We start from the raw sequence: 15,110 nt of genomic DNA, 5'->3' as shown, positions 1-15,110 counted from the left end.
CACCTTTATCTCACTCCACCTGCTGGTATCTCCCGGTATCACAACTCACTCAATCTCACCTTTCTCTCACACCCCCTGCTGGTGTCTCCAGGTGTCACAGCTCACTCAGTCTCACCTTTATCTCACTCCACCTGCTGGTATCTCCCGGTATCACAGCTCACTCAGTCTCACCTTTATCTCACTCCACCTGCTGGTATCTCCCGGTATCACAGCTCACTCAGTCTCACCTTTATCTCACTCCACCTGCTGGTATCTCCCGGTATCACAGCTCACTCAGTCTCACCTTTATCTCCCTCCCCCTGCTGGTATCTCCCGGTATCACAGCTCACTCAGTCTCACCTTTATCTCACTCCCCCTGCTGGTATCTCCCGGTATCACAGCTCACTCAGTCTCACCTTTATCTCACTCCCCCTGCTGGTATCTCCCGGTATCACAGCTCATTCAGTCTCACCTTCATCTCACTCCCCATGCTGGTGTCTCCAGGTGTCACAGCTCACTCACTCTCACCTTTGTCTCACTCCCCCTGCTGGTATCTCCCGGTATCACAGCTCATTCAGTCTCACCTTCATCTCACTCCCCATGCTGGTGTCTCCAGGTGTCACAGCTCACTCACTCTCACCTTTATCTCACTCCCCCTGCTGGTATCTCCCGGTATCACAGCTCATTCAGTCTCACCTTCATCTCACTCCCCATGCTGGTGTCTCCAGGTATCACAGCTCACTCACTCTCACTGAGAATGCTCAGGGGATCCAAGAGCTAGTAGATCACAAGCGCAGAGCATTTCTGAGCCTGAAGCAACAACGCAACTCGGGAGCAGCAAAGCAGCATTACAGACGGCTCAAGGCTGAGGTCCAACAAAAACCCAGGACCTAAATAACAGGTGGTGGATGGAGAAAGCACAGGCCCAAGGCCCCACCACAATGCTGGCCAAGAACGGGGAAATACTCATCAAGGACACCGAGGCAGTCAGGACCCGCTGGAAGGAGCACTCCAAAGATCTCCTCAATCGAGACTCTGCCTTTGACTCGAGTGTTCTCGACTCCATCCCGCAGCATGCTACTCGCCACCACCTCAGTGAAACCACAACACTGCACGAGGTAGATAAAGCCATAAGACAGCTTAAGAACAACAAGGCTACAGGAGCGGATGGAATCCCTGCTGAGGCACTAAGGTACAGCAGAGAGGCACTGCTGGTGCAAATATATGACCTCATCTCGCTCATCTGGAGGAGGAGAGCATGCAGCGATCGTGACCATCTTTAATAAAGGGGACAAGTCCAACTGCGGCAACTACAGAGGAATCTCCCTGCTATCAGCCACTGGGAAAGTTGTTGCTAGAATTCTCCTCAACCGTCTTCTCCCTGTAGCTGAGGAGCTCCTCCCGGAGTCGCAGTGCGGATTTCGTCTCCTCCGGGCACAACGGACATGATTTTTGCAGCGCGACAGCTGAGGGAAAAATGCAGGGAACAGCACCAGCCATTATACATGGCCTTCTTCGAGCTTACAAAGGCCTTTGACACTGTCAACCGCGAGGGTCTATGGAGCACCCTCCTCCATTTCGGATGCCCCCAAAAGTTCATCACCATCCTCCGCCTGCTCCACGACGACATGCAGGCCGTGATCCTTATCAACGGATCCATCACAACCCTCTGGGAGAAGAAATTCCGTCTCAACTCGCTTTTAAATTGGCTCCCCCGTATTTTGAGGCTGTGCCCCCTAGTTCTAGTCTCCCCTTCCAGTGGAAACAACCTCTCTGCCTCTATCTTGTCTCTCCCTTTCATTATTTAAAATGTTTCTATAAGATCACCCCTCATCCTTCTGATCTCCAACGAGTAAAGACCCAGTCTACTCAATCTATCATCATAAGGTAACCCCCTCATCTCCGGAATCAGCCGAGTGAATCGTCTCTGTACCCCCTCCAAAGCCAGTATATCCTTCCTTAAGTAAGGTGACCAAAACTGCACGCAGTACTCCAGGTGCGTCCTCACCAATACCCTATACAGTTGCAGCAGGACCTCCCTGCTTTTGTACTCCATCCCTCTCGCAATGAAGGCCAACATTCCATTCGCCTTCCTGATTACCTGCTGCTCCTGCAAACTAACTTTTTGGGATTGGAAAAAAAAGGGCCTTGTAAATGTCTGGTGTGTCACCCAGGTAGGGTGGCACGGTTTAATGTCTTTTGTTTTTGCAGATAAACTCCAAAAAGAGTTTCATGTACAAGGACCCCCAGGTCCCTCTGCACCTCAGCATGTTATAATTTCTCCCCATTCAAATAATATTCCCTTTTACTGTTTTTTTTCCCCAAGGTGGATGTCCTTACACTTTCTGACATTGTATTCCATCTGCCAAACCTTCGCCCATTCGCTTAACCTATCCAGGCTTGTGATTTAATTTTAGTGATTTTTTTGTGTGTGAAGGAGTGCTTTTAGCAGCACTGTTGAATAAATCACCTGCTGAAATCACTGAGTGCAGCTTTTCGCTGCTAAACTTGCAGAACAGGTGCTGCATTGGTGCATGCAAATTAAGGAGTGTGTGTTTTGAGAAATAAGAGTGCTAATTCAACTTTGCAATGGAACAACGTCCACCAAGAACAAAGAATTTCTTGCATGAGGAAGTGGAGATATTAGTCAACATAATTGAGCAGAGATGACAGGAGCTAGATACCAGCAACAGAGGTCGCATAAAAGTGCCACCTAAAGAAATGAAGAAACACTGGAACCAAGTTGCAGAAGATTACTGCGCAGTGGTGCGTACCAGGAGATCTGGAAGCCAGTGTAAAAAGAAATGGCATGACCTTGGTCTAGTAGTTAGTGTAAGTAATATTTTCCATTTTTAATGTAATCATAATTATAACGTGGCTATCTGTATGTCCCACCTTGCAGACTGACACACTCTGTAAAAAGTTATATTTTACTCTTTGCAGAAGAAATTGGCCCACAACAAAAGGGAAGCAACTCGAACAGGAGGAGGCGTGCCCAATCTGCATCCACTGACACCCTTGGAACAGAGGGTAGCTGCTATGATGAGTCGTACATGGAGAAAAGCAATCAGTACAGCACAAGCTGGGCCCGCACGCGAGGAACAGGGTAAGTCCTGAAAATGCATCGTGGCCCTTCAAATCAACCTGCTGCCTGGCCTGCTATGTGTAAGAGTACTCATAACACCCATCCGGCCCCCTCCCTTGCTGTTAAACATTTGACTGTTCTGATATATTTTGCAGAACATGATGATGATGATGATGACGATGCCAACCCTGAGGATCCTGAGGATACAGAACAAGAACCAGTACAACCAGATGCGGACGAACCAGACTGGATGATGGCAGCGATGACTCAAATGTCTGCAGGGGAGAGTTTCCAAATTAATGTTTATGAGCCCCCATCAAGGGGCATCAGAGTTTCAACCCCCAGCATAGGTTCTGGTTCCACCTTCTATGGTTTTGATTCCGATGCTGTGGGTCCCAGTGCTGCTGCTGGTATCTTGGAGCAGTTTACACCCATTCACCCACCATCCCAGCCCACGGCTCGCACTCGAGTACTGTCGTCTGGAACACCAAGTGCCCCACCGTCCCAGCCCACGCCTCTCTCTCTAGTACTGTCGTCTGGAACACCAAGTGCCCCACCGTCCCAGCCCGCGCCTCTCTCTCTAGTACTGCCGTCTGGAACAGAGCGTCCCAGCGTCCCAGCCCATGCCTCTCTCTCTAGTACTGCCGTCTGGAACACAGACCGTCCCACCGTCCCAGCCCATGCCTCTCTCTCTAGTACTGTCGTCTGGAACACAGACCGTCCCACCGTCCCAGCCCATGCCTCTCTCTCTAGTACTGTCGTCTGGAACACAGACCGTCCCACCGTCCCAGCCCATGCCTCTCTCTCTAGTACTGTCGTCTGGAACACAGACCGTCCCACCGTCCCAGCCCACGCCTCTCTCTCTAGTACTGTCGTCTGGAACACAGACCGTCCCACCGTCCCAGCCCATGCCTCTCTCTCTAGTACTGTCGTCTGGAACACAGACCGTCCCACCGTCCCAGCCCACGCCTCTCTCTCTAGTACTGCCGTCTGGAACACCAAGTGCCCCACCGTCCCAGCCCATGCCTCTCTCTCGAGTGCTGTCGTCTGGAACACCAAGTGCCCCACCGTCCCAGCCCGCGCCTCTCTCTCTAGTACTGCCGTCTGGAACAGAGCGTCCCAGCGTCCCAGCCCATGCCTCTCTCTCTCGTACTGCCGTCTAGAACACAGACCGTCCCACCGTCCCAGCCCACGCCTCTCTCTCTAGTACTGCCGTCTGGAACACAGACCGTCCCACCATCCCAGCCCACGTCCCTCTCTCTAGTACTGCCGTCTGGAACACAGACTGTCCCACCATCCTAGCCCGCGCCTCTCTCTCTAGTACTGCCGTCTGGAACACAGACCGTCCCACCATCCCAGCCCGTGCCTCTCTCTCTCTAGTACTGCCGTCTGGAACACAGACCATCCCAGCGTCCCAGCCCGCGCCTCTCTCTCTAGTACTGCCGTCTGGAACAGAGCGTCCCAGCGTCCCAGCCCATGCCTCTCTCTCTAGTACTGCCGTCTGGAACACAGACCATCCCACCGTCCCACCATCCCAGCCCACGCCTCTCTCTCAAATACTGCCGTCTGGAACAGAGCGTCCCAGCGTCCCAGCGCGCGCCTCTCTCTCTAGTACTGCCGTCTGCAACACCGAGCGTCCCACTGTCCCAGCTCGCGCCTCCCTGTGTAGTGGTGCCGTTTGGAACACCGAGCGTCCCATCGTCCCTGCCCGCGCCTCCAGTGCAGTGGTGCTGTGAGGCAGACCCAGGCAGAGGAGAAGGAGATTGGAGACGCGCTCTCCTGAGATGCAGCGTGCAACAGATGCGGCTCAGGTTGTGGCAATGGGTATGGAGACCAAAGAGCTTACCCGATCACTCATCGGTAGCGTCAGTGCAGTGGGTGAAGAGGTGACGGGCCTGACGGGAGAAATAGCAGTAATGACACGGGAACTTAGGGAGGGAATGTCCGAGGGAGTGCAATCGACGACACAGGGCCGTCAGGGAGGGCATGCAAACGACAGCACAGGCCCCTCATGGGGACAGCTGCTGCAATAAGGGCACACAGCCCCGCCAGTCAAATGACACCCCCATGAAGAAGTGAACATTCACTGAGATGTGGATGAGAGATGGTTGCAGCCTTTCTCTGCTGCTTTTGTTCTTGTTCTTGATGTAGCTGTCGTCGCGTTTTTCACATTGAAATTGTTTTGTAAGTTTTGTAACTTTACAACTTATAAGTGATCTTAGGGTGTTGAAGTGATCTTATCGTGTAAATGCTCTCACTTTTTGTAACTTATTTAATTTTGCACCTAAAAGTGATCTTGAAGTTTAAGTGATGTTAAGAGTGTAAGATTTTTCACATTGAGATTGTTTTGTAACTTTACAAGTTTATAAGTGATCGTAAAGTTTTTAAGTGATCTTCAAGAGTCATATTAAAAAGTGAAGTTTGATACAACAAATATTTTATTACAGTGACGTTAACTTTTCAATAAAATATTTTTTCATTAAAACTGTTTCAGGAAATTAGGGGTGCATGCAATAAAGGTGCAGCAGTTATAATGGGTGACTTTAATATGCATATAGATTGGGTTAACCAAACTGGAAGCAATACGGTGGAGGAGGATTTCCTGGAGTGCATAAGGGATGATTTTCTAGACCAATATGTTGAAGAACCAACTGGGGGAGAGGCCATCTTAGACTGGGTGTTGTGTAATGAGAGAGGATTAATTAGTAATCTCGTTGTGTGAGGCCCCTTGGGGAATAGTGACCATAATATGGTGGAATTCTACATTAGGATGAAGAATGAAACAGTTAATTCAGAGACCATGGTCCAGAACTTAAAGAAGGGTAACTTTGAAGGTATGAGGCGTGAATTGGCTAGGATAGATTGGCGAATGATACTGAAGGGGTTGACAGTGGATGGGCAATGGCAGACATTTAGAGACCGCATGGATGAACTACAACAATTGTACATCCCTGTCTGGCGTAAAAATAAAAAAGGGAAGATGGCTCAACCGTGGCTATCAAGGGAAATCAGGGATAGTATCAAAGCCAAGGAAGTGGCATACAAATTGGCCAGAAATAGCAGTGAACCTGGGGATTGGGAGAAATTTAGAACTCAGCAGAGGAGGACAAAGGGTTTGATTAGGGCAGGGAAAATAGAGTACGAGAGGAAGCTTGCAGGGAACATTAAGACGGACTGCAAAAGCTTCTATAGATATGTAAAGAGAAAAAGGTTAGGAAAGACAAACGTAGGTCCCCTGCAGTCAGAATCAGGGAAGTCATACCGGGGAACAAAGAAATGGCAGACCAATTGAACAAGTACTTTGGTTCAGTATTCACTAAGGAGGACACAAATAACCTTCCGGATATAAAAGGGGTCAGAGGCTCTAGCAAGAAGGAGGAACTGAGGGAAATCCTTATTAGTCGGGAAATTGTGTTGGGGAAATTGATGGGATTGAAGGCCGATAAATCCCCAGGGCCTGATGGACTGCATCCCAGAGTACTTAAGGAGGTGGCCTTGGAAATAGCGGATGCATTGACAGTCATTTTCCAACATTCCGTAGACTCTGGATCAGTTCCTATCGAGTGGAGGGTAGCCAAAGTAACCCCACTTTAAAAAAGGAGGGAGAGAGAAAACAGGGAATTATAGACCGGTCAGCCTGACATCAGTAGTGGGTAAAATGATGGAATCAATTATTCAGGATGTCATAGCAGCGCATTTGGAAAGAGGTGACATGATAGGTCCAAGTCAGCATGGATTTGTGAAAGGGAAATCATGCTTGACAAATCTTCTGGAATTTTTTGAGGATGTTTCCAGTAGAGTGGACAAGGGAGAACCAGTTGATGTGGTATATTTGGACTTTCAGAAGGCTTTCGACAAGGTCCCACACAAGAGATTAATGTGCAAAGTTAAAGCACATGGGATTGGGGATAGTGTGCTGACATGGATTGAGAACTGGTTGTCAGAGAAGAAGCAAAGAGTCAGAGTAAATGGGTACTTTTCAGAATGGCAGGCAGTGACTAGTGGGGTACCGCAAAGTTCTGTGCTGGGGCCGCAGCTGTTTACATTGTACATTAATGATTTGGACGAGGGGATTAAATGTAGTATCTCCAAATTTGCGGTTGACACTAAGTTGGGTGGCAGTGTGAGCTGTGAGGAGGATGCTATGAGGCTGCAGAGTGACTTGGATAGGTTAGGTGAGTGGGCAAATGCATGGCAGATGAAGTATAATGTGGATAAATGTGAGGTTATCCACTTTGGTGGTTAAAAACAGAGAGACAGACTATTATCTGAATGGTGACAGATTAGGAAAAGGGGAGGTGCAACGAGACCTGGGTGTCATGGTACATCAGTCATTGAAGGTTGGCATTCAGGTACAGCAGGCGGTTAAGAAAGCAACTGGCATGTTGGCCTTCATAGCGAGTACAGGGGCAGGGAGGTGTTGCTACAGTTGTACAGGGCCTTGGTGAGGCCACACCTGGAGTATTGTGTACAGTTTTGGTCTCCTAACTTGAGGAAGGACATTCTTGCTATTGAGGGAGTGCAGCGAAGGTTCACCAGACTGATTCCCGGGATGGCAGGACTGACATATGAAGAAAGACTGGATCAACTGGGCTTGTATTCACTGGAGTTCAGAAGAATGAGAGGGGATCTCATAGAAACGTTTAAAATTCTGACGGGTTTAGACAGGTTAGATGCGGGAAGGATGTTCCCAATGTTGGGGAAGTCCAGAACCAGGGTTCACAGTCTAAGGATAAGGGGTAAGCCATTTAGGACTGAGATGAGGAGAAACTTCTTCACCCAGAGAGTGGTGAACCTGTGGAATTCTCTACCACAGAAAGTTGTTGAGGCCAATTCACTAAATATATTCAAAAAGGAGTTAGATATAGTCCTTACTACTCGGGGGATCAAGGGGTATGGCGAGAAAGCTGGAATGGGGTACTGAACTTGCATGTTCAGCCATGAACTCATTGAATGGTGGTGCAGGCTCGAAGGGCCGAATGGCCTACTCCTGCACCTATTTTCTATGTTTCGATGTTCCATTAACACAATACAACGTAGGAACAACTGCAAAGAATAAACATGTCCATGTGCGACAGTGGTCGCAGAGCCCTCAGGCATCAGTAGTTGAAGCGTTCACGGATGAGCTGCTGGCGCAGGGCTCGAACAATCGTTAAAGGAGGGCGGTCTCTGACCTCGTGCTCCGGCATCAGGCACTTGCATGCTTTCCTGATCGTCGTCATCATCCTCATCCTGCTCTTCCAAAATACTATCATCAGGCACTGGACCCTCACATGGGTCTTCTGGTTCCACTACCAGCTCCTGCTGCCTCATGATGGCTAAGTTATGGAGCATGCAGCACACAACAGTGAAGTGACCGACAATCTGAGGAGAGTATTGCAAGTGGCCTCCGGAATGGTCCAGGCATCGCAAACGCTGTTTCAATATGCCAATGGTCCTCGCAATGATGCTGCGCGTCGCAATGTGCGCCATGTTGTATTGACGGTCAGCTTCTGTCCGTGTCACGTGTAGGGGCATCATGAGCCAGGTGGTCAGGCCGTACCCTTTGTCTCCCAGTAGCCAGCTCTGCCCTTCTGGCTGCTGCTCAAACATGTCAGATAGAACGCTGTCGCGAGGGATGACCGCATCGTGGGTGCTGCCAGGGTATCTCGCATCGACTGACATGATGCGCTGCTTGTCGTCACACACGAGCTGCACATTGATGGGAGTGGAAACCTTTTCTATTCCTGTACTGCTCGGAATCCTCCACAGGTGCTCGCAAAGCTATGTGGGTACAATCAATGCAGCCCTGCACCTTTGGGAAGCCAGCAATCCTGAAGGAGCCCACAGCCCTCTCATGGATCGCTTGTGCGGTCGGTCATTGGGAAATTGATGAAGTCATTCCTTCGCGCATACAGTGCAGCCGTGACCTGGTAAATGCAGGCATGTATTGCACGTTGAGAGATGGTGCACACATCTCCAGTTGTAGCCTGAAACGATCCCGAGGCATAGAAGGCAAGTGCAGCTGTTACCTTCACTTCAACAGACAAGGCAGTTGGTGTTCTGCTTCTGGGCTGTAAATCTGCTCTAAGCATATCACAGATCTCAACGGCAACTTCTCTGCGGAAACGCAGCCTTTTGACACAATCAGCCTCGCTTATGTCCAGGTACGAGCGCCTGGCTCGATATTGCCGATGTGGGTAAGGTCTCCTGTCCATCAGCCTACGGGCTGTGACGTTCCTGGTACGGTGAGCTCTAATCAATTCTCTCCTATGCAGTGAATTGCTGGCGAACCATTGCATAATCCGTGGTGTTGACAAAGCAGCACCCATTCTGCAATTACAAATTTAAGTTTCAAACTGGCTATCTGTCTGCCTCATCCTGTCCTGTGGCCGAATGGCCTCAGCCTCCCTCGCAGCTCGAAGGCTGCTTGCTGTGTCTTCGGCTGCCGTCGAGCCACTGACGCCGCCCCTGTCTCCTACATGGAAGGAAGGCCGACCTGAAGCACCGCAGCTCGAAGGCTGCTGCTGCTTCACACAGGTAGGAATATTCAATCTTTTGTATTTGCTTTGTTTATAATCTTTTATTCAGGATGGCTCTTTATTTGTATAACTTATATTTGTATTTGTATAATCTCAGTCTGTAACTAAGACTGTTGAATGCTTGTAAAATTTAATTACTTCCCCCTCCCCGCCCCCTCGTTCCCTACGCCTGATTTGTAACCTACGCCTGATTTCTAAAGTGTTGGCAAGGTTTTTCTGAGCGTACAAAAATCTAGACTTACTCCATTCTAAGTTAGTTTGGAGTAAGTTTTCGCTGCCTAAACTTTCAAAACAGACGTAAGTGGCCGGACACGCCCCCTTTTGAAAAAAAAATCTGTTCCAAAATGAAACTGTTCTAACTGACTAGAACTGGAGCAAACTAAATGCCGAGAATTGCAATTTCGAAAAAAACTCCATTCCAAACCAGTTGCTCCAAAAAAATTGGAGCGACTCAGACCGAAACTTGACCCCTATGTTTCTATGATTGTATTGCAGAGTGATATTCCAGTGAAAGGACTATTATATTGTAAAGTGCTGTTCCATTGCAATTTACTTCAATATTGCAAAGTCTAATCCATTGCGAACCAATAATACAACCATGGACGTTTATGGCACAGGAGGCCGCCATTCGGCCCGTCTAGCCCGTGCCAGCTCTGTGCAAGGGGGCGTCAGATAGTTCCACTCCCCGACCCTTTACCCCTAACCCTACAATTTTTGTTTTTCCTTCAGGTACTTATCTAATTCCCTTTGGAAAGCCACGATGTAGTACATTCCAGATCAAACTCACTCGCAGCGTAAAAAAGCTCTCTCCTTTCGCCTTTGGTTCTTCTGCCAATCACCTTAACTCTGTGTCCTCTGGTTCTCGACCCTTCTGCCAATGGGAACGGTTTCTCTCTACTTTGTCTACACCCCTCGCTATGTTGAACACCTGTGTGGAATCTCCGCAATTTTCTCTGCTCTGTGGAGAATAAGCTCAGCTTCTCCAGTCTATCCATGTAACTGAGGTCCCTCATCCCTGGAACCAGTCTTATGTATCTTTTCTGCAACCTCTCTAAGGCTTCACATCCTTCCTAGAGTGCGCTCCCATGAGTTGGACACAATACTCCAGTTGAAACCGAACCAGTGTTGTATAAAGGTCCATCATAACTTTCTTGCTTTGTACTCTATTCCTCGAATTATGAAGCCCAAGATTCCGTATACTTTTATTAACCGCATTCTCAATCTATCCTGCCACCTTCAACAATTTGTGCAATTATACCCCAGGACTCTCTGTGCATGCTCTCCCTTTAGAATTATGCACTTTAGTTCATATTGCCTCTCCTTGTTCTTCCTACCAAAATGCATCACTTTGCAATGTTCAGTGTCAAATTTCATTTGTCACGTTTCTGCCCATTCCAACAGCCTGTCTGTGTCCTCTTGTATTCTTTAACTATCCTCCTCACTGTTCATTATACTTTCAAGTTTTGTATCCAGGGACCAGGGAGAACTCCCCTTTTCTTTGAATAACGTCATGGGATCTTTTAATCCCACTTGGGAGGTCAGGTGGGGCCTCCATTCAACGTCTCGTGTGAAAGGCGGCACCTCTGACAGTGCAGTGCTCCCTCTGTACTGCATTAGAATGCAGGCCTAGATTTTATGCTCAAGGCTCTGTGGGTGGACATGATCCCACAACCTACTGACTCAGAGACCAGAGGGCTCCCACTGAGCCACGACTAACACCTCATTACTCCGGATTATTTCAGTTCTCTTACCGTCGGTTACTCTCATGGACAAGTCCAAGCTCCCCTTACCTTCCAGAACGCGACTCCTAGCCTTGGGATCCAGGGAAGGTATTGGTAACATGCCCATGTACCTGCCCTGGGAGTGTTTGATGGGACAGTGTAGAGGGAGCTTTAGTCTGCATCTAACCCGTGCTGTACCTGCCCTGGGAGTGTTTGATGGGACAGTGTAGAGGGAGCTTTACTGCTGTACCTGCCCTGGGAGTGTTTCATGGGACAGTGTAGAGGGAGCTTTACTCTGTATCGAACCCATGCTGGACCTGTCCCGCGAGTGTTTGACGGGACAGTGTAGAGGGAGCTTTACTCTTTATCTAACCCTTGCTGTACCTGCCCTTGGAGAGATTGATGGGAAAGTGTACATAGAAACATAGAAACATAGAAAATAGGTGCAGGAGCAGGCCATTCAGCCCTTCTAGCCTGCACCGCCATTCAATGAGTTCATGGCTGAACATGAAACTTCAGTACCCGCTTCCTGCTTTCTCGCCATACCCCTTGATCCCCCGAGTAGTAAGGACTTCATCTAACTCCCTTTTGAATATATTTAGTGAATTGGCCTCAACAACTTTCTGTGGTAGAGAATTCCACAGGTTCACCACTCTCTGGGTGAAGAAGTTTCTCCTCATCTCGGTCCTAAATGGCTTACCCCTTATCCTCAGACTGTGACCCCCTGGTTCTGGACTTCCCCAACATTGGGAACATTCTTTCTGCATCTAACCTGTCTAAACCCGTCAGAATTTTAAACGTTTCTATGAGGTCCCCTCTCATTCTTCTGAACTCCAGTGAATACAAGCCCAGTTGATCCAGTCTTTCTTGATAGGTCAGTCCCACCATCCCGGGAATCAGTCTGGTGAATCTTCGCTGCACTCCCTCAATAGCAAGAATGTCCTTCCTCAAGTTAGGAGTCCAAAACTGTACACAATACTCCAGGTGTGGCCTCACCAAGGCCCTGTACAACTGTAGCAACACCTCCCTGCCCCTGTACTCAAATCCCCTCGCTATGAAGGCCAACATGCCATTTGCTTTCTTAACCGCCTGCTGTACCTGCATGCCAACCTTCAATGACTGATGTACCATGACACCCAGGTCTCGTTGCACCTTCCCTTTTCCTAATCTGTCACCATTCAGATAATAGTCTGTTTCTCTGTTTTTACCACCAAAGTGGATAACCTCACATTTATCCACATTATACTTCATCTGCCATGCATTTGCCCACTCACCTAACCTATCCAAGTCACTCTGCAGCCTCATAGCATCCTCCTCGCAGCTCACACTGCCACCCAACTTAGTGTCATCCGCAAATTTGGAGATACTACATTTAATCCACTCATCTAAATCATTAATGTACAATGTAAACAGTTGGGGCCCCAGCACAGAACCTTGCGGTACCCCACTAGTCACTGCCTGCCATTCTGAAAAGTACCCGTTTACTCCTACTCTTTGCTTCCTGTCTGACAACCAGTTCTCAATCCACGTCAGCACACTACCCCCAATCCCATGTGCTTTAACTTTGCACATTAATCTCTTGTGTGGGACCTTATCGAAAGCCTTCTGAAAGTCCAAATATACAACATCAACTGGTTCTCCTTTGTCTACTTTACTGGAAACATCCTCAAAAAATTCCAGAAGATTTGTCAAGCATGATTTCCCTTTCACAAATCCATGCTGACTTGGACCTATCATGTCACCATTTTCCAAATGCGCTGCTATGACATCTTTAAAAATTGATTCCATCATTTTACCCACTACTGAGGTCAGGCTGACTGGTCTATAATTCCCTGTTTTCTCTCTCCCTCCTTTTTTAAAAAGTGGGGTTACATTGGCTACCCTCCACTCCATAGGAACTGATCCAGAGTCAATGGAATGTTGGAAAATGACTGTCAATGCATCCGCTATTTCCAGGCCACCTCCTTAAGTACTCTGGGATGCAGTCCATCAGGCCCTGGGGATTTATCGGCCTTCAATCCCATCAATTTCCCCAACACAATTTCCCGACTAATAAAGATTTCCCTCAGTTCCTCCTCCTTACTAGACCCTCTGACCCCTTTTATATCCGGAAGGTTGTTTGTGTCCTCCTTAGTGAATACTGAACCAAAGTACTTGTTCAATTGGTCTGCCATTTCTTTGTTCCCCGTTATGACTTCCCCTGATTCTGACTGCAGGGGACCTACGTTTGTCTTTACTAACCTTTTTCTCTTTACATATCTATAGAAACTTTTGCAATCCGCCTTAATGTTCCCTGCAAGCTTCTTCTCGTACTCCATTTTCCCCGCCCTAATCAAACCCTTTGTCCTCCTCTGCTGAGTTCTAAATTTCTCCCAGTCCCCGGGTTCGCTGCTATTTCTGGCCAATTTGTATGCCACTTCCTTGGCTTTAATACTATCCCTGATTTCCCTTGATAGCCACGGTTGAGCCACCTTCCCTTTTTTATTTTTACGCCAGATAAAAGTACATATAAGAACATTAGAAATAGGAGCAGGAGTAGGTCATACAGCCCCTCGAGCCTGCTCTTCCATTCAATAAGATCATGGCTGATCTGATCATGGACTCAGCTCCACTTCCCCGCCCGCTCCCCATAACCCTTTATCCCCTTATCGTTTAAGAAACTGTCTATTTCTGCCTTAAATGTATTTAATGTCCCAGCTTCTCTGAGGCAGCGAATTCCACAGATTTACAACCCTCTGAGAGAAGAAATTTCTCCTCATCTCAGTTTTAAATGGGCGGCCCCTTATTCTAAGATCATGCCCTCTCGTTCTAGTCTCCCCCATCAGTGGAAACATCCTCTCTGCATCCACCTTGTCAAGCCCCCTCATAATCTTATATGTTTCAACCAGATCACCTCACATTCTTCTGAATTCCAATGAGTTGAGGCCCAACCTCCTCAACCTTTCCTCATAAGTCAACTCCCTCATCCCCAGAATCAACCGAGTGAACCTTCTCTGAACTGCCTCCAAAGCAAGTATATCCTTTCGTAAATATGGAAACCAAAACTGCACGCAGTATTCCAGGTGTGGCCTCACCAATGCCTCATATAGCTGCAGCAAGACTTCCCTGCTTTTCGACTCCATCCCCTTCGCAATAAAGGCCAAGATTCCATTCGCCTTCCTGATCACTTGCTGTACCTGCATACTAACCTTTTGTGTTTTATGCACAAGGACCCCCAGGTCCCGCTGTACTACAGCACTTTGTAATCTTTCTCCATTTAAATAATAACTTGCTCTTTGATTTTTTTCTGCCAAAGTGCATGACCTCACACTTTCCCACATTATGCTCCTTCTGCCAAATTGTTGCCCACTCACTGAGCCTGTCTATGTCCTTTTGCAGATTTTTTGTGTGCTCCTCACACATTGCTTTTCCTCCCATCTTTGTATCCAGCAAACTTGGCTACGTTACACTCGGTCCTCTCTTCCAATTCGTTGATATGGATTGTAAATAGTTGGGGTCCCAGCACTGATCCCTGTGGCACCCCACTAGTTACTGATTGCCAACCTGAGAATGAACCATTTATCTCGATTCTCTGTTTTCTGTTAGTTAGCCAATCCTCTATCCATGCTAATATATTACCCCCAACCCCGGGAACTTTTATCTTGTGCAGTAACCTTTTCTGTGGCACCTTGTCAAATGCCTTCTGGAAGTCCAAGTACACCACATCCACTGGTTCCCCTTTATCCACCCTGTTCGTTACATCCTCAAAGAACTCCAGCAAATTTGTCAAACATGACTTCCCCTTCATCAATCCATGCCGACTTT

The 15,110-nt window shown here is 48.1% G+C and overlaps 1 protein-coding gene and 1 long non-coding RNA gene across 9 annotated transcripts in view; one reads left to right on the top strand and one right to left on the bottom strand.

Moving 5' to 3' along the window:
* The window catches only part of LOC139242937 (uncharacterized), a 596,540-nt gene that overhangs the window by 497,800 nt on the left and 83,630 nt on the right, over positions 1–15,110 (bottom strand). The gene's annotated exons all lie outside the window — the stretch shown is intronic.
* LOC139242947 (uncharacterized) lies at positions 2,297–3,770 on the top strand. The gene is made up of 3 exons (XR_011589411.1): positions 2,297–2,811; positions 2,923–3,085; positions 3,220–3,770. It is a non-coding gene; the product is annotated as an uncharacterized lncRNA (long non-coding RNA).

This window comes from Pristiophorus japonicus, unplaced genomic scaffold (assembly GCF_044704955.1).
Source record: "Pristiophorus japonicus isolate sPriJap1 unplaced genomic scaffold, sPriJap1.hap1 HAP1_SCAFFOLD_154, whole genome shotgun sequence".
Taxonomy (NCBI): Eukaryota; Metazoa; Chordata; class Chondrichthyes; family Pristiophoridae; genus Pristiophorus; species Pristiophorus japonicus.
The sequence above is the reverse complement of the archived record's forward strand: the minus strand, read 5'-3'. Positions and strand labels throughout refer to the sequence as shown.